At 37.0% G+C, this 26,467-nt stretch overlaps 1 long non-coding RNA gene across 1 annotated transcript in view; it reads left to right on the top strand.

Moving 5' to 3' along the window:
- Nucleotides 1–25,911, top strand: part of LOC118238677 — a 71,718-nt gene extending 45,807 nt beyond the window's left edge. Inside the window, exon 3 of the long non-coding RNA XR_004771328.1 lies at nucleotides 25,283–25,911. This is a non-coding gene — a long non-coding RNA (uncharacterized LOC118238677). The remainder of the gene's footprint in view (nucleotides 1–25,282) is intronic.
- The last annotated feature ends 556 nt before the right edge of the window (nucleotides 25,912–26,467 follow it).

Genomic DNA, 26,467 nt, shown 5'->3' on the forward strand with positions numbered 1-26,467 from the left:
CACGTGCAAAGAAACAAGCCCCTGTTATTTTTAGGAGTGTGCCAAGCATCCATGGATCTTACGCATTTTATTCTGGTTTACAATTCCAGGTAGATCCAAACACTTAGTATTATAGAACATTAAAATTCTGGTATTTTGTTGTTACTATAAAAATTCATATAAAAGTTCAAGCTATTTATCATGTTTAAGTTCCGTGTTTTGATGTTAATATGTGAAAAAAATGAATGTTCTGACTATTATAACTTCAATTATATCCCTTTGTGTCATAGAGAAAGTTTGCTTAGCATCCCCTGAGCTGTACATCTTAGTTGCATTACTGGATGATTTTGGAAATCTTCATCTTGTCTTTTTAACATGCCCCGGTAAGTTAATTTGCAAGGAATGATACCAATTGACTTTTTTTTTCTTTTTGGTGTTTTTTGGTTTTTCGAGACAGGGTTTCTCTGTGGCTTTGGAGGCTGTCCTGGAACTAGCTCTTGTAGACCAGGCTGGTCTTGAACTCACAGAGATCCACCTGCCTCTGCCTCCCGAGTGCTGGGATTAAAGGCGTGCGCCACCAACACCTGGCTTCCAATTGACTTTTGTGATATAAAGTAAATCATTTCTTCATAAGTTGCTGTCATTTCTCCTGACACACTTAGAGCTTATAGCATATGTTAATGTCCCCTGACACACTTAGAGCTTATAGCATATGTTAATGTCCATCTCTAATATCTGTTTTCTTTTGTTGGATTTCTGTTATCTGTACCTACAATTAAAATAGAAAGATGATGTCATTTTTAGCATTTTTTCTATCTAGATATAAACCATATGATTTATGTCAAGGAAATAGGGCATTTCAAGCATTCTCATAAATCTGGTACAGGAATTTTACCTTTGCTACCACTGTTTTCTCTTTCCTGAAACTACTGCCTAGAGTCGGTTGGACCATGAGCAATATACCTTCCCCAAGGACACAGTAGAGAAAAATGGAATGCCATGAAATAATACATTGAAAACACAGAACTGTGTCCATAGACTAATACTGGTATCCGGTTATTGTTTCCTTGTGCTACATTAAAATATTTTGATACATCATATAATTTAGAGTAAAAGAACAGCATACCATGATCATGTTTTACATGGTTACTAGAAGAGTCACCATATTTTTACTCTTTATTAAAGCCAAGCAACACAGAGACCATATTTTCATTGTTCCGAGTCTTTTTGGCTTCGTGTGGTTTACTCCCAAATCACTAGTCTGGAAAATGACAGAACTGCCAAGTGTGGGAACACAGATTTACTGTAATTATAGGTCAATTCCCTTTGTTCTTTCTAAACAATTCATTACTAGGGCCTCAAAGCTAACATAATGGAGACAAGTGGCAATTGCAGTTTTATTGGGAGGCCTTCATGGGGAGAAGCTGCAGTTTGCTGTGCCATCCTTACGATTGGGAAGCATATGTATTGCTTCTCCAACCAATCCATAGAAAGGTGGTTTCTAGTCTTGGGAAATTCCACTTTTCTAGGAGCAGCAAAATTATGTTATATAAAGGTAGAAGGTGCCAGTTGGTTTCATATTTAGTCTTTCTAGGTAAGCAGTGTGTAGCTTGGCCAGTTGTCTTCTTGAGACAAGGATTAATGGCATCTAGTCTTGCCAGTATATTTGTCTTAGTGGCCACACCCATTTGGGCGTGGCTTCAGGTAAAGAGGGAAGCTGAAAGAGGAAAGTGTGAGGCATGGTCTCTCTCTCTCTCTCTCTCTTGGGTGGCAGATTGAATTGGAAGGGCAGAGACAGGCCTTATTGTTCTGTGTAAGTTGTTCCCCAATAAAACACCCTTTTATCATTTATTTTGAGTCTAGTGAAATCATTACACCCACACCTTCTATTGACGCCAGGGTGATTGGATTCCCTCTCAGTGTTCATTTTTCTGCATACCTCAATATTCAGATAGAACCAGTCTTCAAAGAGCCCTCGGGGATTTTTATATCAACATTTCTACTCCATAAATTTAGCAAAAGAGGATAGCCATGTACGAACATAACACAAAACACATACCTGCAGCTATAGGTCTAGTACACGGTTGGAAAAGAATGATTTCCTTATGTAGTTTAGAGATTGCTATATTTTGTCTTACAGCACAATTGCTAAATTTTCTGGGCAACACAGTAAGAATTTCTACCTTTATGGGCAAAGGTAGTGTCTAAAAATTTACATTTGCAGTAAGTACCCAAATGTCGCTGCTGTTGTGTGTTCCATTGTTATAATTAAGAGCCATTAATAAATAACCAAACGAGTCAATACATGGCTAAAAGCGACAAATACATATAGCTTGTGTATAGCCAGGTGAGAATATGGTTGTTCTGATGGTCAAAGCACATTTGCTGCATCAAGGGACATTTCCCTTGGTGTGAAACAGAAATGATGGATGGAGACATTCCAAGTAGAATTAATATTCTGAGTATATATATATATATATATATATATATATTATTAAATTAACTTGGATGAAGTATACTGTTTGTAAGAGAAGGAAATCAGGTTAATAGTTTTGTAACTTAAACTATTTTGGAATTCAGCAGTATCCAAAGGGGAGTATAAAACAAGCATGGGTATAGAGGGTTGAAAACCCCATGGACCTTGAATTCAGGTTTGTAAAATTCTCTTAACATTCATTTTTGGTTTTGTGATCTTGAGCAACTTGCTTAATGTCTTTATCAATTTCATTACCTGCTTCAGTGAAATAGCTATGTTTTTAATGATTTCTGAGACAAATAAATGAACATGTACTCTCATTTAATTAATAGGCACATTCTGTGACATCATGCCCCATTTTTTGTACTCAATTATCTACTGATACTTTTTTTTTCTTATTACTGTGATAACAGAGTTTCTCACCACTGGCCTCCACTTGTGTGGTCAAACCCTAGTTGAGAACCAGACAGTCTGGTATTTAGGTTTCATATTATTATTGTCCTCCAGCCAGGTAGTAAGTCACTATGAGTTAATGTTTATTTTCTTTTTAAAAATGAGTAACTGACAAACTTGTTTTCACTTCTGGTCATTATAATCATAATACTTTGAAAACATGTTGTAGTGAGACTATATGAAAGCCTAAGGCAAAGGAAATATACTTCATTAGATAATGTAATATTTCAATTTGGTTAAGGGGTATATTGAATGAAATAAAAAGTCCATTTGTACTAACTTAAGTCTTTTCCTAGGCTGGAAGGTATCAATATACCTTCCAGTATATTGAGTTTCACCAGATCACTGAAGAGAATATTTTTTAAAGAAAAAGAATTGTGTTGTGATTTAAGTGCATTTAATTTAATTTAGTTAATTGTATACTTACTGGAAACTGTTGAAACTGCAAAAACGAAACAAAAGGTTATTCTATTTCTTTGGAGGAAAAGGAACCACTTGTGTTGTTTACATAGGTCAGTGGGAGATGATTTCCTTATCAGCCTTAAGAATCCGTGTTTGAATCAATATCAATATAGGGACAAGGGACTTGAAAAATGAAAAAGAAAATCTTCAGAAAACTGTCAACCTAATTTTTGTTTGGTTTTGTTTTCTGAGACAGGGTTTCTCTGTAGATTTGGAGCCTGTCCTGGAAGTAACTCTGTAGACCAGGCTGGCCTCGAACTCAAAGAGATTTGCCTGTCTCTGCCTCGCGTGTGCTGGGATTAAGGGCGTGCACCACCACCGCCTGGCTGTGCCACCACTGCCGGCCTGCTAATTTTAAGCTATTTTGAATAACACAGCAGAACCAGAACGGTTTTGAGAAATTTGCAAACCCCTCCCCAGTGGAGTTCTGGGCCTAGCCAGTCCTGTCTTATGAGGATAGAAGATTTTACTTTTTTATCTTTTGGAGTAGTTGTGAAAACAGCATATTAAATAATATTTATGTTAAGCTACACTTAATCAAGATAACGTGCTGATAGTATGAAAGTCAAGGTATCAGTACCGTTATTTTCCTATACTTTTTTTTTTTTTTTTTTTTTTTTTTTTTTTTTACTTTTTCTATGCCTTTAGAACACTCTGCAACTTCCCTCAGCTGGGCAACGTCCTCAAACTGATCAGATTGCCCATGAAGGAATGTGCCATCTCTCAGAGTACTTGCCTGCCCACATCCCCAAAGATTAACCGTGCAAGGACCTTAGAAGTCCCCATATAGAACTGGCCGATATATTCAATTCTGTTGTTGGAGACTTAGTTTTCCATCTCCTGAGGCCAGAGAAGGTTCACTTTAGGGTCTGCAAGGATTGAGCCCCTGAAGAGTTAGTGAGGAAACCTCACTCTATTTTCAGGGTTTCAGTAAACCCGCCATCTCTTATTCTCTCTTTATCATAGCATCCATAGGGACTTGCTGCCACTGGTTTCTGAGGCTTAAAGAGTGCCGCATATAAACTGGGAATTCTTTAGGGTTCCCAAGTGGCAGACTCAGGGCCAGGCTCTTGTCAACTATTTGCATATTCCAGTCATCCCTTCATCTTTCAAAATTCTCTGGATTTTTGCTTATCTTGCTCTTCTAAACTCCGGTTTTGTTTCCCCCTGCATTTTAATCTCCTGTTTACACTCTAAAAATCAATGTATTTCCACTTTGGACCTCTCAGAATACAGAAGCTTCATGTTTCTTTTCAACCTGAAGGTGGGTACCCACAGGAAACCTGGAGTTTTTTTTTTTTTATGCAAACAGCACGAGGCTTTATTGTAGTTGTTTAACGAGCTAATCCCATGTTAGCTTGGGCCTTTCATCCATCCACCAAGGCAGATGGCTAAGAAAGACAGATCAAAGTGTCTTCATAGAGGTCTTATAGGGCAGCGTAAGGGGCGTGTCTAGGGGTACGCACAGACTCAGGATTGGTGTGCCTCCAGGCTTGGAGGGCTTGCCCTGTGTTGATTGGTCAACTGATTGTTATGGCCCATAGGTCCTCCCAGGGTGGTTGCTATGCTCTTCTCGTCATTGCTGTGCACTTGTCCATAAAGCACACCCAGAGCCGTAAAGCATAGCACCACCAGCTAACTTCTGATTGGTTCCTTGCCACGAGACAGGCATCTAACCTCCTAGTGACTAAGACAAGGTCAGACAAGCACGTGTTCGGCTGTCATGGCTGCCAAAATGTGGAGCTGGTCCCTTCCATTTTTTTTTTTTTTTTGGAGATTCCAGTCATGGAATTGCTGTCTCTCTGACGTCCTCATCAGGGAGTGAGAGATATTGGCATCCCCATGCAAAGGAGTCCCTCCTGACTTAGCATTTTAACCAGGGAAAATGGGCGACATATTCTTTCCCATGCTACTTCCTGCTGACTTTGGGACGAAGTTGGGGACCCAAGAAGGCTGAAAGGCTAGTCAAAAGCAAAAAAACCTGGAGTTTGTAAACAGTGCCTGGAATCTATGAGTCAGTGAAAGGTCAGTGGAGGATTCCTCTAGAATGTTTTACAAAGTATCCTTGATTTTCTTTTATTTGCCATTTGCTTGGGCTTACAGTCTGTAGATGAAGGAAGGCTATGTTTTTAAAAAGGGAGGGAGTGCCATTCCAGGACAAAGTTCAGCTGCCTAGCAGCATGCGCAGAAACTCATACAGAAGCAGGCAATAGCAATTACGATGTGGTCATTGTCTGAATTATTTGTTTATGCCAGTAACTGCTCTGAAAAAATTGCCTATATTTTCTAGATAATTCTTTTTTTTACTGTTTTTTATTTAAATTAAAAACAATCTTATTTTACATACTGATGCCAGTTCCCTCTCCCTCCCATCCTCCCATGCCCCCAACCAACCCTCCATCTCACCCTAATCCACTCTCCAGGGAGGGTGAGGCCTTCCATAGGGATCATTAAAGTCTGTCACATCATTTGGAGCAGAATCTCTTTGACCCCTCTTCCGTGTATCTAAGCTGAGAGAGTATCTCTCCATAGGCAATGGGCTGCCAAAGTCCATTTTTTGCAATAGGGATAAATACTAGATCCACTGTCAGAGACACCATAGACTGCCCAGGACTCCTAACTGTCATTCATGTTCAGGGTGCCTGGTTCCGTCTTATGCTATTTCCCCAGCTGTCTGGCTGGAGTCCATGATCTCCCACTTGCTCAGGTCAGTTGTTTCTGTGGATTTCCCTAGCATGGTCTTGACCCCTTTGTCACTTCCTCTCTACAACTGGATTCTTAGAGTTCAACTCAGTGCTTAGCTGTGGATCTCTGCTTCTGCTTCCATCAGCTACTGGATGAAGGCTCTAGGATGGAATATAAGGTAGTCATCAATCTCATTATCGGAGACGGGCATTTAAGGTAGCAACTCTATTGCTTAAATTCTTAGTTGGGTTCATCCTTGTGAATCCCTGAACATTTCCCTTGTGCCAGATTTCTCTTTAAACCTATAATAGCTACCTCTATTCAAGTATATCTTTTCTTGTTCTCTTTCTCTATTTTTCCCTCACCCCAATCTTCCTGGATCAGGAAGATCAAGATAATTCTTGAACCACATCCATCTTTTCTTTCCTTACACAGAGGAGAAATTTCTTAGTGGGAAGACATTAATCAGAAATATTCAAGGCTATTTGGGAAGTCAAAAAGGTCTTAATATGATGATCTAGTTCTACAATTTTTATTTTTCTCCTTTGTAGTGTAGGCAAATGTAAAGCTGTAATCAAATGTTTTCATTCCTAATCATGTCTCAGACAGGAAGTGATGAACAGGGTTTATTATTCAAATTGTTTTCCTTAATTGTTATTATATAGGCACACAGACACACACTATATATACGTATATATGTATACATATATATTTCTAAATATATAAATATAGCCTCTCCAGCCTGTATAATGTTCCGTGTATGCTTTCAGGATGATCATTTGATACTTGATAACAGATTCGAGTGTTCTTCATTGATAATATTTATCTCCTCCTCTCAGCATTTGGTAGTTACTTTTAGTTCTTCATGTCAGAGTCAACTTGAAAGGGAGGAAATGGATCTAAATCCCAGAAACAAAATCTCTATTAAAAAAAGAACAAAAAACATCTTTCTTGAGATAAATAAGAGGAAGAAATAACTTCCCACTCCTATTCTTTTTTGCCTCCAGTGTTTCCTGCTCTCATTTCCTACTACTCAAATAAAGGCAAGAATGAAATTTGCTTACAGATATACTTCATGGATACCTGTTTTATTACACTGCAGAAACTTATGTGGAAAGGCAAAGCTAAATATATGCGAAAGATGGAAAGGTATTGGCTAATATTAACCACTTATTCTACTAGTTAGGCTGTCGGATGCAGTTATACCCTCTTCCAAAGAATGGCCAACCTATGGATAGGCAGGACAAAAAGTTGTTACCATGTAAGAACTATTAAATACATCTCTACATACCGAATATATAAAAATACTGATTTGTTAATACATATGTGTATGTTACATTTAAAGTTTGGTGTTTACCCTTTTTGCTATATACCTTTAAAATGCCCACTGGCTAATCAAACTACAAAAGCATGCTTTCTATGGTAATTTAACATGGTACCAAGGATTTAATAAGAGTCATTATGTTACTTCTAAAATCATTTGGAGGAGAATGTCAGTTGTTTGTTTTCCAGTCAGTACTGTTATTGCATTTTAGTTCCCATCAGTTATTTCAATCAATGTTGACTTATAAAATACAAAGTCCAATTGCGTGTGTGTCGAGATGTTTTCATGGTAAAGAGCTGAACAAAAATTGATTATTTTCCCCTAAGTCCAGAGATGAGTTATTTTCTAAAACAGAATTCTAATTTCCACTCAAAAGTTTTCAGTTTCCAAGCCATCGGAATTTGCTATTTGGGTTGGACTTTTATGGTGTTTAAAGTAACTGGTTCTAAATTCTGATATGTAAGTGTCTTTACTCATTACTCCTCTTCATATATCTTGTTGTTATGTAAATGCTTCAAGGATAACTTGTTTTGAGTTGCTACCCCTACAATGGTGTTTTAATGTCCTATGAAGGACCTTTTGATTCCTTGGATGTAGTACTCATTTTCTCTAGTACTGAGGGGAATTTTGCAATATGAATTGCATTTCATGTGACTAAGACCTGAACAGGTGACAGAGTATTTCACTTCAAAATTATTATAAATTAAAAATATTGTGTACACAGTGCCATATATATATATATATATATATATATATATATATGTATATATATATGTGTGTGTGTGTGTGTGTGTGTGTGTGTGTGTGTTTGTTTATGTTAAAGGCTGTATTAGAATTTCACAAAGTATTGCCTTTATAGTACTTCACATATATATATATCTAAGCATTTTTATCCAAGTGACAAATATAGTCTCTAGTCATCAACATGACAATGTCATCATAACAAGGCTGGCCAAGCATTATCTAATTTTGTGTAGGCAGTCCAAGTACTCTCTAGGTTTCTGGGCTCTAGGTTATTTTTGCTTCCTTGCTTCATACAAGCAGGGGATTGACTGTTTTATATGCTAGTGCTTGTCATTAGCTATTTTGATGAACGTTTTGATTAAGACTGAACAGCATAACTGATTCAAGCAGAAAATTGCTTTGCATTGCATATCTGTGAATCCATCACCTTGGAAAAATGCAAAGTGCTCTCCACCGCGGGTTCAGCTGGTCCTTTGAATACCATAGAACATTTATAGAGGAGGATGTAGTGCAAAGCTGGCTCTGGTGGTTAACAATAGCTTTTCAAACATAGTACTGTTGACACTTCTGGCTGTAATGCATGTGTTGTGAAAAATGTTTACCGAGGTCTTTGGCTTTGAACCAATGGCCAGAAACAACTTTCTCTTTCCAATCTAGAACTTCAGACTGTACCTTCAGATATTGCCAAATATTCCTGGTTCTCAACATTTCTCTCCATTACCAAGTATGATATTACTAGTACAAAACACTCTCTCTCTCTCTCTCTCTCTCTCTCTCTCTCTCTCTCTCTCTCTCTCTCTCTCTCTCTCTCCCTCTCTCTCTGTAAGAGGAGAGAAAGAGTGAGAACAAGCAATTGTTGCAATTATTACTTTTGACTATAACATGTTCATAATGAGAAGTTATCTTACATATGCTGAAGATAGCACTATCTTTAAGATATGTGCATGATGCTAGTATTTTCTTATTATCACAGAAACATAGTGGCAAAGTTTTAGAATGTGGGGACTCAGTGTGACTTGCAAGGTCTGTAAATTAGCATCTTCTCTGTTTAAATTCTTTTGTATAAGTCTTAGAATTCTTCAATTATAGGGATCTCTTTTATGAGGATATTTAAATAAGCATTTTCTCCATTATTAATGGGTCATCTTCAATGCTTGTATTCTTTTTCCATAAGTACAAGTGACTAATTCTTACAGATATTGAGGCTGGCAATTTAATTACCAATATTCCCAATAAACCTCAGCACACAGTTTATATAGAAATGATTTTACTATTTGTATATGATCAATTTTCTATTTGAGGTATTTATACAATTGCATTCTTTAGAACATTTAAACTATTTACACATATTTCATGTGACCATTGTTAAGTATGATTAATGTCCTTAAAAAGTAGCCTAGCCAGAATGTAAACACTGTGACCCCAAAAGTTGGTCTTTGTTATATAGTGCTTCTGACTACTCTGCCATCATACACACCTTGGTGTTCAGAACTATGAGAAGTGGTTTTTGTTTAGATACATCCTCTTCTGTATTTTTGTGGCAGCGGCCTGTGTGGACTAACTCATCATTGTTCTTGATGTGTTCTTTAATTTTCATGAATAAAACTGTTAAACAGGAAAATTAGATCTTATATTCAAATATGACACTGATACATTGGGCCACAAGACTTGCATCTTGAATGCCAAAGAAAGAGTCAATGTTGAAACAGAGAATGGGTGAAATAAAAAGAGAGACAGAGAGAGAAACTTAATTACTTCTGGTGATTGCTGACACTAAATAAGTTGTTCTGGTTTCTCACACATAAACTACTTTTATTTTGAAAAACTGAAGAAGCATTGCACAGATTAAAATCTATGATATGAAAAAATATGCACAGCCATTATTGATTTCCTTTGTTTCGAATAAACAAGTCTCTTAGACTGCAACTTCTTTATAATTAAGCAATTTCAGAAAGAAGGCAGCATCCCATAAGACACATACACTGACTCATATTGGATACCTTCTGAGATGTTAGATCTTGTTTACCCTGATTTATTTTGACTGAAAGACAGAGGGAAGGGGAAGAGCAATTCACATTGATCTCTCTCCATCCAAGCTCGTTCAGCATCTCATTGCAGCTCTCATTTTCTTACTCTACCTCTTCTGTGTTTTCTGGCTGCTGAATCACTGAGAACTAATTATTACATTTAACTTCCTTCCTTTCCCTTTATATGGGGCCTATCTCCAAATCTGACTTTCCATAGGTCTTCTGTGAAGTTCCTCCATAAGATCATACTAGCCTTCCACACTAAGCTCTCTGATATTTTGTGATTTATTTCAATGAAAAAAAAATGAAGAGGTATGTTTCTGTGTTTCATGCCCTGGAGAAGAACAGGAAGGGAGCTGCCTCATTTGGGACAGTAGTAGTTTCTTGGGGGGATATGAACCTGCTGGGCACATTATCTTTATTTAGTTTACAGGGTTGGTAGACAAGGCAATACAGACAATGAAAGCATTTCCCCCCCCCACAGAATCAGATGGGAATCAATTAAATCTACAATATACTCTTACTATAGGACATATGCTGGAGATATAGGCCACTCTGTCACACATAACCCTTATTTATATAACAAACCTATCAGGGAATTTTACAAACAATGGTCTCTCATTAGAGGCATCTTAGGTCATCAATAAGTTAGGGGTTGTCAAGAGAGTAGAGATGGAGGAAGAACATTCATTGAACATTATCACTCCAGTGATTATCTGCATTACATGAAGGGAATTTAACTGCAGATGGTGTTCAAACTGTAGAATTCTTGTGTTTTGGCCATCAGCTCTTTGGTTAACCTACTGAGTCGTACATTACTTCATTATGCTGTATATAACAGGATTGTATTAATGCATACAGGTAGTCTTGGATAAATGATTTGAACAGATTGTTACCAGAAATTAACATTGAAACCTGGAGAGCCATGGTTTGTTTTAAGATAATAACTATTTTTTATTTCTTTAAAATTGCTGTTCCTGAGAGATTTTATGCAACTAATTTCAGCAAAGCATTAAGGATATAGCTGAAACAATGAATTAGGTGTAGAGTAAGTAGGTTTGCCATTAAAGCATTGTGGTGTATCTCCTTCTCATCTTGTCCCTCTCTTCCTCTCTCCACCTTTTTGACACATAGAAGTCTCTACTATGTAACCCAGTCTGACATTGACCTCACTATGCTGCCCAGGCTGTTGAACTTGTGATAACCCACTGCAATTTCCTGTGTACTAGGTTCTAAGGGTGTATCATGATGCCTGCACATATACAAACATTTGAACAAAGCTCATTTAATCTTAGAATTCACTTTCGCTGTGTGACCTTGATGAAATTATTTCATGAGTGGTGTTAGATTTACTTATGTATAAAACCTATCAGCTGTGTCTTCAATGTTTATCTAGTAAATGGATTTCAATCTTAATATATGTTATAAGTATTTTGTAAAATTAAGGCTGGGCGTTGGTGGTGCACTCAGGAGGCAGAGGCAGGAGCATCTCTGTGAGTTTGAGGCCAGCCTGGTCTCCAGAGTGAGTGCCAGGATAGGCTCCAAAGCTACACAGAGAAACCCTGTCTTGAAAAACCAAAGAATATTTTGTAAAATTAAAGTGTTTATTATATTAGGTCCAATATACTTACATTTGAAACTTATTTATTCCGTAGCTATTGACTGTATTTCTTGCAATTTATGAAAATCCTTGGATGCATAAAACTAGAAGTTAAGTATAATAGTAATATTCCTCATCATTAATCTTCATTATCGGATGCACAAAAATATAGAATTATAATCTACTATAAGAGCTTGAAGGGTGGAGTGCACAATAAGTATAATCCTCTAATGGAAAATAATATTTGTTATATAAATTAACAAAAATTGTTATTTTGAATTCATGGTTGTATAAAGTTGCTCAAGTATATCTAGCACAGGGAAATAACTTAACAACACAGGCTTATGCCAAGGAGATCAAACATATTGTTTGTTTCAATGCTTTTGTTGATATTCAACAGGCTGTGACATGGCATTGTGTAGAGTTTTAAATGAAAATATACTATGAGGCTCTAAGCTGTTATTGCTGGCACATGGCATATGGAATGATTTTGGTGACTGACATGGAGGTGAAGTTAAAATTGTCAAAATTGTTGCTATTGTGATCAAAATTCATGAATTTTAATGCATTTGATACACAGTTATGCAAAATTTTGTAGAATTTGTTAAGTGAATGATGAGATCCTCTCATTAAGCATAGTAATTTAATGAAATCCGAATCATCTTTATAGCAACAACATTAGAGTATCAATATTATTTTAACTTTAAATTTAGAAAGTTTGGATGGTTTTGCTATCTGTTGCTTTTGTTCATAGACAGTTTTGCCTGCAAGGGTCTCGGTGTGGACGTACCTGTCTGTCTTTTTGTCTTTCTGTGGGTACATGGATGTGTGTGTAGATGTTTGTGGATACCAGAAAAGGGTGTGTTTGGAGCTGTAACCTCTGAGAACTTAACTTCTAAATACTTAATATTTGGTTACATAATCTTACAGAGTCAGTTTCTCTAACACAACTTATAGGCTTTAGGAACCTGTTGCTTATCATCTTATTTTGAAACTTTGGTCTGGCTTTTATTGCAAGCTACTTTCATATTCCAGTAAAATATCCTTTTTTCCATTTCTGATGTGTTTTACATGCTTTTATTTCAATTATAAAGTATTTTTTCTCTTCCTCCTCCTCTTCTTCTTCCTCCCCTTCCCCCCACTAAGCTCTTTATTCCTTCTCTATTTTTTTAACTTTATATCCATTTTTCCCTCTTTCTATTTCTCTTTTGCTGTCAATTCCAAAAGTGTGGCTCATCATTGCCTTTAGCCGCTCCTACTTTACTCTGAGGAATAAAATTCAAAAGGAAGCAATAGAATATTGAAGGAGAAAACATAATCAGACTACTTTCCTTTCCTTAATTCAATATTTTCTAGTTGATGTTAGAATAAGACAATAGGTCAATGAAATAAAAAGTAGACCACAGACATAGACACACATAAATATACCCAATTCATCTTTGAAAAAGCAATATAAGGAATATGTATTAGAATAAAATTTTCAAGAAATGATTATGGGATACCTCTTTTTTTACACATAAGCTTATAAACAACAAAGCAAAACAGAACTAAAATGTGTTATTTTAATCTTAAAATGTTAAGAAAAGTAGTTCAAAATGGATCAAAAACTACATTGGAAAATGTAACCCTGTGACACACATAGAAGAAAAGTTTTACCATTTTACAGACAACCTTTAAATTCAAGACATGATTGAATTTGTGAGCTAAACTTTATTCAAAAATTTTTTGTTCTAAGAAAGGCATGACTAAGAGCATGAAAGAAGTAGGATCAAATATTTTCAAAAGACACAGACAATGAACTATTAATCACAATATATAAAGAACCCTTAAAACTCAACGAGAAAATAGTATCTCATTAAATATTGTCTGTAAAACTCTGACACAGAAAATGAACTATAAATCATAATATAAAGAACCCTTAAAATTCAACAAAAAGAAAATAGTATCTCATTAAATATTGTTAAGTCCTCAATAGATATTTTTCCAAAGAAGACAAAAAAACTAAAGGAGATGCCCTATGTTTTTTTTTTTTTGTTTTGCTTTTTTAACAGAAGTAAAAATTTAGACATCAATGAAATAAAATTGTACAGCTTTTTTTTTGAATAGTCAAAACCCTCAATTGTTGTAGCACTAAAGGCTAGTGAGCATATAAAGACAAGGAAAGTTCAGTTGTTACTTTTGTGAATGGGAAATGAGGTGTTGACTTTGCAAAACTGGTAGTTGTGTCATAATTAATTATTAACTCTTAGACTTCCATGATTCAGCCACTGTCATCCTTTGTCCACATCGAAAAAAAGTCCATGAAGACAAAATCTTCATGGAGATTCTTGGAGAAGTTTTATTTGTGGCTGTCAACCTGGGACTTAACCAACATGCTCTTCAGTAGACAAGTGAACACGTGGATGGACATCCACATAATGAATATTGCCTCGTTCTATAAAGAAACATGATTTCATGTCTTCTTGGAAGACATGAAAGAAAGGAAACATGGTTGATCAGGCTACAAGTTATGGGACTCCAAATATATGATGCTCTAAAAAGCAAAATAGCAGGTACACTAATAAGATCAATGTTTGCTGTAACAAGGAGCCAAGGAGCAGAAGGTTTCATAGACAGAGCAAAAGGATTTTTAATAATGAAACTACTCTCTATTAACCAGTAATGAAGAATAACTTCATGATGAATTTGATTATAACCCACAGAATTTAAAACAAGAGTGACACTTAATATGTAATATGGATATTGTCCATTTTATCCTTCGGTTGGTACAAATTTACCACTCTTGAAGAATATTAGTATTTAGGGAGACCATAGGCAAGGACTACAATGCACAGGGGAACTTTCCATACTTTGACACAATGTCTCAGGCACACACACACACACACACACACACACACACACACACACACACACACACACACACACACACACACACCTCTAAAAGTAATTTTATTTAAATGGAAATATAATATTTTAGGACACATTTTTATATGAAATACTTTTTTATTCTAAATTTTTTTATTTTAGAAACAGTCTTATTTGTTTCTAAATCAATGCCCTCATTCCCTAGCTATCCCATCCTCCCATGCTCTCCCCAACCCCAACCTACTCTCCAAATACTCCCCATGTGAGGCCCTCCATGGGGAATCATCAAAGTCTGTCACATCTCTTAGGAGAGGGCCTAGGCCCTCCTTGCTGTATCTGGGCTGCAATAGTATCCCTCCATAGGGAATGGGCTCCCAAAGTTCATTTGTGCTCTAGGGATAAACACTGGCTTCACTGTTAGAGGTCCCATAGACTGCCCTGGCCTCCTAGCTGGTACCCACATTCAGAGGGCTTGGTTTGGTCCAATGCTGCTTACCCAGATTTACAACTGTGGTCTCTGTGCTCTCACTAGGTCAGGGCAACTGTTTCTGTGTGTCTTTCCAGCATGGTCTTGGCTCCTCTGCTCATCCGTTCTCCCTCTCTACAACAGGATTCCACTAGTATGGCTCAGTACTTAGCTGTGGGTGCCTGTTTCTGCTTCATTCATCTACTGTATCATGCTTGTCTTTTTAGACTGGGTTACCTCACTCAGGATGTTTTCTTCCAGTTATATCCATTTGCCTGAAAATTTCAAGATTTCATTGTGTTTTGATTTTTGTTTCCTGCTGAGTAATGCTGCATTGTGTAAATGTACCACATATTCTCCGTCCATTCTTCAGTTGAGAGACATCTAGGTTGCTTCCAGGTTCTGGCTTTACAAACAACGCTGCTATGAATATAGCTGAACTTATATCCTTGTTGTATGAATGAGCATTCTTTGGGTATAAGCCCATGAGTGGAATTGCTGGATCTTGTGGTAGACTGATTCCCTTTTCCTGAGGAACGGCCATACTGATTTCCAAAGTGGACGAAAAAGTTTGCACTCCCACCAGTAATGGAGGAGTGTCTTCTTTCTCCACATCCTCTCCAGCATAGACTGTCATTGGTGTTTTAAAAAACATTAAAATGTAGCCAATCTGGCCAGTGTAAGATGGTATCTCAGAGTTGTTTTGAGTTGCGTTTTCCTGATGACTAAGGATTTTGAGCACTTTCTTTCAGCCATTTCAGATTCCTCTACTGAGAATTCTCTATTTAGTTCTGTACCCCATTAAATATGTTTTAAACTTTATAAATTTGACAGGTAACAAAGTAACTTTATTTTAACATGTATTTTTATTATTGACTTACAAATGAGGTTGCTCTTTTTTTATTTCTCCTGTTGTTATTGGCTTATCCCTTTCAAACCTGGAGAAGAGTTTCATTAGGAAGAATAGCTTAAACTAAAAGCTAACAGTTGTTGGCAAGATGATGGGTGTGAGGAGAGAAAGGCTCCAAACAAACGAAATATATATTTTTATATCCTTTAAGGGATCAGTGAGAAGTTCCATATAACTTGACTTAATTCACTATAGCCTATATAACAAAGACTATGGTTGAAGGAGGTACTGCAATGACCATAGAATGCACCCAGAAAAGTTTTATTTTAAGTTAGCAAAGAGGGAGTGGCAAGGTCCAGGTAGCCTGGTTTCTTCAGACTGTGAGATCTAAAATTGCAGACAGAGCAGATATCAAAAGGCAAGAATGATAAGTAAACATGGTGAAATACCTTCAACATATCCAATCTAGGCCAATCGACAATAAATGTATTGTTCCTCAGGCTCACCCAATAAGCACTGGAAAACATGAAACTTTGGGGAATTCAATAACTTTCACAGCCCATATTTGTTAAATATGTGGGACTCAGCATTGTATCTCTTTCTCATAATACCTCTTTTCTAGCCATTATCTTTTATTAACTCCCCTTTAATCTGCATTGTCATGCCTTTCAGTCTGTCCTTTCATTTTCATTGCATCTTTGGATATTTTGGCAGGTTTTATTTGCCACTTTATTGAGCAGCAATAATTATTTACACATTTGGTTTCTCTTTGGCCTTTACTTCTTTCATTATTTTTTCTTTTACATTCTAGAACTATGATCATTATTATTTTCCTGTGCATCGCTAGATGACATTAATTTGTTTTCAGCCTGGAGTATTCATGCATGAATGTTAAACTACTCACATGGTACTAATTTATATCATGGCATAGGCTTGGATATTCATTAATACTTAAACATTATATTATGCCGATTTTCAGTTATAATATATCAGAAGATTCATTGTCCTATAGATGAATATAGTGGGAAATAATATTAAAGAATAAGTTGCATGTTTTGAAACATTGCACTATTAAACTTTATTTTATCTAGACAAGATAAAAAGTTCTAAATACAGATAATTACTTTCTTACTATGTGATTAAATAAAGCATTTATAATCATGAAAAAACAAAGAATCAAAATTTACAACACATTGCATTTTTATTAGATTATATAAGAATATCCTAACTGGGTGTGTTGATTATCATGCCTTTCTGAATGAATTATTGTTCATATAAACTGAAAATGTGCCAGCCAAGTATAGTGTTTTGAAAGTAAGAAGCTCACAAAAAGTTTTATCTGCTCAATATACAAAGCATATCATTATGTTCTGTGACTATTTTTTTGACATAACAATTAACATCTGTATTGTCAACACTTAGAATTTTAAATCGTTTAAAGGCTATTTCAATTTGTCACTGTTGCCAGAGACTAACAAAGTGCTTCATCATAGTCTATGGAAACTTTTCACTGTTATTTTAGCTTTGAAATTTGTACAAAGCAATAAAAAGCTTCTTTGTCAAGGCTTAAAGAATTAAGAAATACTGTTCCAGACATGCAGATGCTTAGGGACATGTTTCTGAATCCAGGCCACTTTGCACTAACGGTATTGCCAACTCTGGATGCAGAGGCTGGGGCCCTATCCAGTGACTTCTGCCATTTCAGCAGAACAAGGTGAACCTGGAGATCACAACTGTCTTTGTGGCAGTCAGCTGTAGCAGCTCATGAATGTAGACAGATTTATGCAGGGTGACCTTCATGACTCAATGTGGGCGCTTTGTGATTTCCTCAGGGGTTACTAACTGGATGTTCCATTGACAACAAAAATGAGTGTTCTATCTTGGTGGCATTTTTAAAGAGCATCTTTATGCATCAGAAAATCTAAGACATGCACAGGTCTACTAAATGCGTTTTACAGAGAATAAACTTCATTTGCATACCTGTTAAATAGCTGTATCTTCAGATTGTTTTGCCACATTTTTGATAAATCACTTTCATGATGCACATATAAACCAGTGATTAAAAAATTAAATCCACAGTTGTTTCAAAAGCATGTCTCATTCCTGTCAGGTCCCGTCTTTGCAAGGAGGTTTAGAATGACTTGATCTTCAGGAGATCCAACACCCTTAATGTCTATATGTGGAATACATATATACACACAGACACACAGGCATACAAACATACACATAATTCAAATTATTAAAATACATTTTTAAATGTACCACCTTTTCTCTATCAATTCTTCATTTGAGGGGCATCTAGGTTGCTTCCAGGTTCTGGTTATGACAAAGAATGGATAGAGAAAATGTGGTACATTTACACAATGGAGTACTACTCAGCAGAAAAAAAACAATGGAATCTTGAAATTCACAGCCAAATGGATGGAACTAGAAGAAACCATCCTGAGTGAGGAAACAAAATGATAAACAGGAGCCTTCATCTAGTAGCTGATCAGAGCAGAAACAGGCACCCACAGCTAAGCATTGAACCATACTCCTGGAATCCAGTTGTGGGGAAGGAGGAGGGATGAGCAAAGGAGCCAAAACTTTGCTGCAGAAACCCGCAGAAACAGTTGCCCTGACCTAGTGAGAACACAGAGACCACAGTCATAAAGCTGGGGAGCCAGCTTTGGACTGAACCAAGCCCTCTGAATGTGGGTGGCAGCTAGGAGGCCAAGACAGTCTATGGGACCTCTAACACTGGAGCCAGTCTTTAACCCTAGAGTACAAATGGACTTTGGGAGACCATTTCCAATGGATACTATTGCAGCCCAGATACAGCAAGGAGAGCCTAGGCCCTCCCCTAAACAATATGACAGACTTTAATGGTCCCTGGTTGAGGGCCTCACTAACCGTGGGGAGGAGTTGGGTGATGGGTTGGGGGGGGTTGGTGGGGAACATGGGAGAATGGGAGGGTGAGGGAAATGGAGGGATGGATATGTAAATATGAGTAGTAATTAAAGAATTTAAGTAAAAAATACATTGTAAAGCAGAAAGCATAAGTGATTGCTAATTCCTAACTGCACATAATGCAAGACTAATAGAGTCCGAATTAAGAGATGAGGAGATAGGAGTGTTTTCGTTGCAGTTTTCATGATTGAACTTACTGTAATCATATCATTCACATGATTTAGTGTTAACACTATCACAAAATATAAATTGCTATCATATATAACACATTTTTAATGAAACTTGATGAATGGCAACCTTCCCACCATATGGCAAGTTACAGAAGACAGGATACAAATCCACAGTATATCCACACCAACTCTGGTGCTTGAAACACTACAGTTTCAATTTTTCTGCTTCTCTAGTAATTCTACTATCAAACAAACACTCCATTGTATTTGTCAAAGCATAGCTACGAATCTACTTAGGGTTTTATTTGGGGTCAAGCCTATGATGGCAAAGATGGGTATATAGAAATGCTTATTTGACAATTTGGGAATCTCTTTTTAATTTCTTAGCACAGTAATTGAGAATTTGTGAGAAAACCAACAGATTCATCTTTGAAGTTTACCAGCCTTGGGAGTCAAAGATAAAACACCCATGCACTCTCTTTAGGGAAATATCAAGTAATGTAGATTATGCAGTTCAGTTGAAGTCAGTCAATATAATCCAGTTTAGGAAGCTTCCGGCTACACAGAGTAAAGATTTTTTTCCTACATCATTTGCTGGTTTAATTAGCACCAGAACCATGGTTCTGTGACTCCAAACCATGTCCTATATTTAGTAAACACTAGAGCATTGATTGTCATTAGAAAATGAAACAAAAAGAGTATGTCCAGTGGGAATTTTGAATATCTATTTTTAAAAGTTGATATGTGGTTATATATAGCTGTAAGTTTACACACACACACACACACACACACACACACACACACACACACACACGCACACACGCACACACGCACACGGGTAGAGGATAAAGACTTGTTTGATACTACACATGAAATTCAAAGCCTCATGCATGCTGAGCTTATTTCTTTCCTGGTGGCTTTTCAATGTTCTTGGTTTTCTGTTTGCTTCTTTCATAGCTAGGGTCTTCTAGAATAACCTCACTTTAAAAGAATATTTCATTAAGATTCACATTTAAGAAAATAGGGCATTTTCTCAATTAATTTTGGTGGGCATTCCACAGTGTCACCTCTGGCCAGATGGTCTTAGGTTATATAAGGAATCAGGATTGAAAGGCCATGGACACAAAACAAGTAAATAGTGTATCTAATAGTCTTTGCTTCTGCTCCTGCGTTAAGGCACCTGCCTTGAGTTCCTGCCCTGATTTCCCATGATAATAGTGTCAAGTCTAATTCTCTGTGTCTAATGCAACAGACTCATTTAAGACAAAAAAATCCATTTATTCCCCTAAACATTTTTATTTAAATTAGAAACAAGTTTATTTAACATGGCGATCCCAGTTTCCTCTCCCTCCCAGCCTCCCCTGACCCCCACCAGCCCCCATCCCAACCCCTTTCTGCTCCCCAGGGAGGAGAGGCCTTCCATGGGGGATCTTAAAAGTCTGTCATATCACTTGGAGCAGGGCTGAGACCCTCCCACATGTGTCTAGGCTGAGGGAGTACCCCTCAATGTGGACTGGGATCCCAAAGTCCATTCGTATGCTAGGGATAAATAGTGATCCACTGCCAGAGGCCCCATAGATTGCTCAGACTTCCAAACTGAGCTCCTCGTTCAGGGGGTCTGGAACAGTCCTATGCTGTTTTCCCAGCTATCAGTCTGGGGACCATGAGCTCCCCCTTGTTCAGGTCAGCTGTTTCTGTGGGTTTCTCCAGCCTGGTCTTGACCCCTTTGCTCATCACTCCTCCCTCTTTGCAACTGGATTCCAGAGTTCAGCTCAGTGTCTAGCTATGGGTATCTGCTTCTGCTTCCATCAGCTACTGGATGAAGGTTCTAGGATGGCATATAAGGTAGTTATCAATCTTATTATCAGAGAATGGCATTTAAGGTAGTCTTTGCTTAGATTGTTAGTTGGGGTCAACCTTGTAGATCTCTGGACATTTCCCTAGTGTCAGAATTTTCTTTAAACCTATAATGGCTCCATCTATTATGGTATCTCTTTTCTTGTTCTCTATTCGTCTCCTGACTAGATCTCTAGCTTCTCCTGTTCCCTCATGTCTTCCTCTCCCTCCTTCTCTCCCCTTCTTTTTCTTCTAACTCCCTCTCCTCTCCCCCCCCCATGCTCCCAATTAGCTTAGGAGATCTTGTCCCTTCCCCCTTCTCCAGTTTATTCTTTTAAATTTCATTTGACATTGCAACCACAGTTCTCCCTCCCAACCCTCTTCTCACCCCTTGCTTGCCTCCCCTGCATCTTACCCCCAGTCCACTCCTCCTCCCTGGTAAGGGCTCCCATGAGGAGTCAACAATGTCTGACCAAACAGGTTGGTTCAGGGTCAAGTCTCTCTCCCATGAATTAAGGCTGGGAATGGAATCCCGCCCAAGAATGGGCTCCAACAAGCTGGCTCATGTACTAGGTTTGTATCTTGGTCCTAATGCCAGGAGCCCATCTGATAGTTCAAGCTTCAGAACTGTCTCCCACATATGTAGTGTCTAGTTCAGTCTCCTGGAGTCTCTACCGCTGTCTCCTCAAAACATTTTTGATGTTGATAGCAGTAGAAAACTTAGGGCATGTATAATATTTAATTATAGTTTTTTTAATCTTGGGAATTTTATACACATATCCAATGAAGTATGATTATATCCATCGTCATATCTCCCATTTAGCTCCACCCCTGTAGTCACAAACATATCCCTCTCTCAATTTTTTGTAACTTTGGAAAACTTTGTTTTGCCAGAAATGGCCATACATACATACATACATATATACATACATACATACATACATATATACATACATGCATACACATACATACTGCATGCACATACATACATACATACATACTACATAATGCTACATACATACACATACATAAATACTACACATACATACATACATACATACATACATACATACATACATTGTGCAAATAGGAGGATCCTCCAAATCTGCTCCAGTAAGTACTGATAAACATTGGCTGTCACTGTATTTGTCTTCAATAAATACATCACTGTATACCTCTAGCCATTTATTTTTCTCTAGCTGGTTTCTTACATGCAGTATTGTCCCGTCTTCTATTTGTTTTGGAATAAATATCAAAATGTCAAATTCTGTACTTCTAGGAAAAATTCCCAGCATCCATGTGGCTGCTCCCTATGGCTGCTGATCCAAGGGATCCACAATATTCTTTGGTCTCTGTGAATATTGCATTCATGTTGTGTATACACATATATTGAGGCAAGACACCAAACATACATCATTATTTTTTAATTGCCGAAATTGACCCATTTCTCTTTACATGTTCTTCACCTCCATCAGAGGCGTGTTAGTCTATTAAAAATTAAGCTGTAGATCTTGGGGATGCTAATTTCTGTAATGGTTTAGGCTTTATTTGATGGAGAAGAATAAGGAAGGGTAGAGGTAGTGGGAGCTTTTCTAATGGAGAAATTTCCCTTTAAACTTACTGCTACATGGACTCCACAGATTTCTTCCACCTTTCTCTCTTATCTTGTTGATACTGGCTATCACATTAAAGTCCTATCTGGAGCGATATGTTACAGTTTTTGTTAATATCATATGCTTTGAAGTGTCATTGTATAATTCCTTCCAGTTTAGGATTTCCTTATAAGAAAAGAGGTAACAGAAAAAAAATGTCTTACTCAGTAAATCCATATATTACATATCCTTGTGCTGTGTTTTTTTTTTTATTTTATTGGGGAAAGGCATATTCCACAAGATCAATTTGTCTCTCACCCAAGGAACGTCTCCCTGTCATCTTTCTTGGTAATGTTTCTTAACAGTACCCACATAACCCTCTTTCTTAGTTGCTGCAATATATTGTTTTCCCAACTGGAAAGGTGTCTGCAGATGTTTGGAATATTTCACTTCGTTTCTAATTACTTTGAAATGGACTATTATTCTTCTGTGTCATGTTAGAACACTTTCTCAGCATAGAGAGTGTTTTTATTTCTATTATTTTCTGTTCATTTCCATAGGTTTTGAGCAAGGAGGTTAAGAAAATATGAATTTCCTTGACATCCTTCATAGAATTCTAAAAGTTAAATTTTTTATTACAAAATATTTTAATGCTTCAATTTCATAACAACAATTCTGTCCTGTTCATTGTGGCTGTCAGTCATTCTTTTTTTATCTACTGTTTTATTTAATAATTTACAATCATTTTACATATAACCCCCCATTCCCTCTCCCTCTCATCTTCCCATGCCCCCTACCAACCCCTCCAACTCACCCCCCCAAGGAAGGTGAGGCCTTCAAGGGGGACCAGCAAAGTCTGCCACATCATTTGGGGGAGGGCTTAGGTCCTCCTTCATGTATCTGTGGTGAAATAGTATCCCTCCATAGGGAATGGGCTCCCAATGTCCATTTGTGCACTAGAAATAAATAGTGTTTCCATTGTTAGAGGTCACATAGACTGCCCAGGCCTCCTAACTGGCACCCACACTAAAAGTTAAATTTTGACATGTGTAAAGTGTTAGACAAATGAGCCTTAGCTGGTTGAGGAAAGGTCATATGACAAGGTAGTGCTCTTGATCATGGCTAGAAGCAAGCCTGCAAGATGCATTTGTGTCCTCTTCAGTTGAGGGGAACAGCAATTTTTAGTGGCAGCCATAAAGTCTCCTATTTGCCTATACGTTCACCTTAGCCATTTTGATTCTCCCCAGTCCTTAGACCTGTTGGCCTAGAAAACAAATTTCACAACACACACATCATGTCATGTCGTTTTAAAACTCTGTTTTACACAGTTGAAGGTAAGTGCTGAGCACTTTGAGTGTGCATTCTTCCAAAGGCCACAGATGCAAACAGAGATGGGGTTAACTCACAAAGTAGGTAGCTCCTGTGCAGCTGACTGTGTAGTGTTCACAGGAACCAAAGTCCAGACTTTGCTGACCTTCATAATCCAAGATCAATTTTCCTAATAAAAGGGAGACCTTTGCAAATCTCTAAAGAGTCATTGAAAACCTTTACCAATGATAAGGCCAGATTATATGTCTCAGTTACCCTCAGGGGAATAAAATTTCTTAGTTGACATAAAAACACCAACAATAATTTCTGCTTCCTACCCTCATGGCAGCAACCTTTAGAAATGGCAAGGCTATCACTGTTGAATATCTTGGTGGAATTTGGGATTTTTCAGATATCCAGCACATGAGAAGCATTATAAAGAGCTAAGACCTGTACCAAGCTTTGTGCTTTAAAGAGTATGATGCTCTTTTCACTTTAAAAGTAACCAGAAAGTAGCTGTAATTACCATAAGCATATTAGCAGACATAGTAATTTAGGGAACTATCTTGTTCAGGTCTACTCGTCTGGAAAGAGTCATTCAGAATGCAAGGCAGGATCTCCGACTCCAGAAGTGTAAGCCAGCTGCTGTTCTGCATCTTTTCTCTGCATGATGAAAAACACAAGCATATTGTTTGAAAAGCAGTTCTTGCTTTGGGCATACTATACCCATCTTACATTAAATTTGCAAAATGTACATTTTTAATCAGTGGAATTGGCTCTTTGCATGCATCTCATTTTCTTTAAAAGAATAAAAGATGTCATAAAATATTGCTATATTTTCATAAATACTACTGAGGAAAAGCAAAAATTGTTGCAAAAGAAATTGAATCATAGGCAGAAGGCATTATCTTCCAATATATACCTATTTGTATTATATACCTAAGTAAGAATTAAGATGATTTACAAATGTCATTATACACTGTGAAGATACCAGCAAAGCCACTATAATTCAATACAAGAATTTCCCTGCTGTTAAATTACAGTCTTATTTGATGAATAGGAAAAAGAATGTACAGGGTTTGAATATTGTGGGACATATTTTAATAAGACAGAACATTTTAATATTTCAACCAGTAGAACTATTCTAAATGTGTTCATCGTAAGTATGAGCTATGCTTCTGTCTTTTCATACCAAAGAACATTTTAAAGTTAACATTGCCACGTATTTCACTTCTCTTCCTTGTTCATGGTTTCTTGACAATGTTAAACACAGGACATTGCTTCATTGTGGGGAGAGAGTTGTAGAACGCTCACAGTGTATTCAGTGGGGCTTATGGTCAGTCAATGGGTATGTAACCATTTGAAATTTTTTTCTTTTCTTTTGCATTGTCACCTGTGTGTTGGATGGCTCAGCACCTGTGCAGTCTGTTTTCTAAGACCTTTCTTTTATCTAAACTGCATGGAATCAGATTAACTTTATCTGCTTTTTTTTTCAGAATCCCTTGATGTAGACTTCTAAATCCTCATGCAAATGAAGACTTAAGAATAGATCTCAGAGTGAATAGAGGTCACAGATGTACCAGATCTGTCAAGTGCTAAGAAAGCTGGAACACTATTGTAGTATCTGTATACTTTTAAGTTTTACAAATCTGGAACCAGTGACATTCTCTTTTTCACAAAGGTAACTGTTTACCACCACAGCCTCGTCTACATAATGTCCGTCAAAAGAGAAACTGTTGACAAATGAACGTTTACACAAGGGGCAGCATGAACAGTGAGCGACCACAAGCTTATGATGAAACTCAGCAGACAAGCAAAGAAAATAACATTAACTTGGGTTTCCTTATATGGTGGAAGTCTGCTCATTTCAGACTTGTCAACATGTGAAGATACTGGATTCTCTAAAGTAAATCCATTGGCATCACCTGAATCTTACTGCTGTTTATACAAGCTCACTTTGCATGGCTAACACAACAACACACATGGCATGTATACTAAGAATTATGTTCACATTTTATAAGTAGGTAATAAAAAATTGGAATTAAATTTGAAGATGAGATGAAAGATAGGGTCTTATTGGCTTTTATTTCATTCTTAACGTAATATTTGAGAACAGACATTTACAACAAATTACAGAGTGAGGTATTTAGTGAGTTATATATTAAGAAAGTTATATTAAGCAAAAAGAATGTCACTTGTTCTTATTATATTGTTTACGATGGTATTTATTTACCCATATCTATATCTATCTATCTATCTATCTATCTATCTATCTATCTATCTATCTATATCTTTCTGTCTATATATCTTTCTATATAAAATTTCTGTTTTAGATTAAATGATAATGCCTTAAAATCTTAGATATAACTTAATTAACTGATATAAAATTCCAAATACAAAAAAACTGAATTTGGTTTTGTTGGTTTGCTTTTTTTCTTTTCTTCACTTTTTTCTCCAGACAGGGTTTCTCTGTATAGCTTTACCTGTCCTGGAATTCCCTCTGTAGTCCAGGCTGACCTTCATCTTATAAAGATCCACCAGCCTCTGACTCCTAAGTGCTGGCATTAAAGGCCTGTGTTACCATGTACAGCGAAGCTCTGAGTTTGTTATGGAAATGCTAAATACGATGGTCGTAGTATTTTAGCAAAAAATAGAACCTTCAGGAAAATATCATTAATCTT

The sequence above is a fragment of the Cricetulus griseus genome, chromosome 10, assembly GCF_003668045.3.
Source record: "Cricetulus griseus strain 17A/GY chromosome 10, alternate assembly CriGri-PICRH-1.0, whole genome shotgun sequence".
NCBI lineage: Eukaryota > Metazoa > Chordata > Mammalia > Rodentia > Cricetidae > Cricetulus > Cricetulus griseus.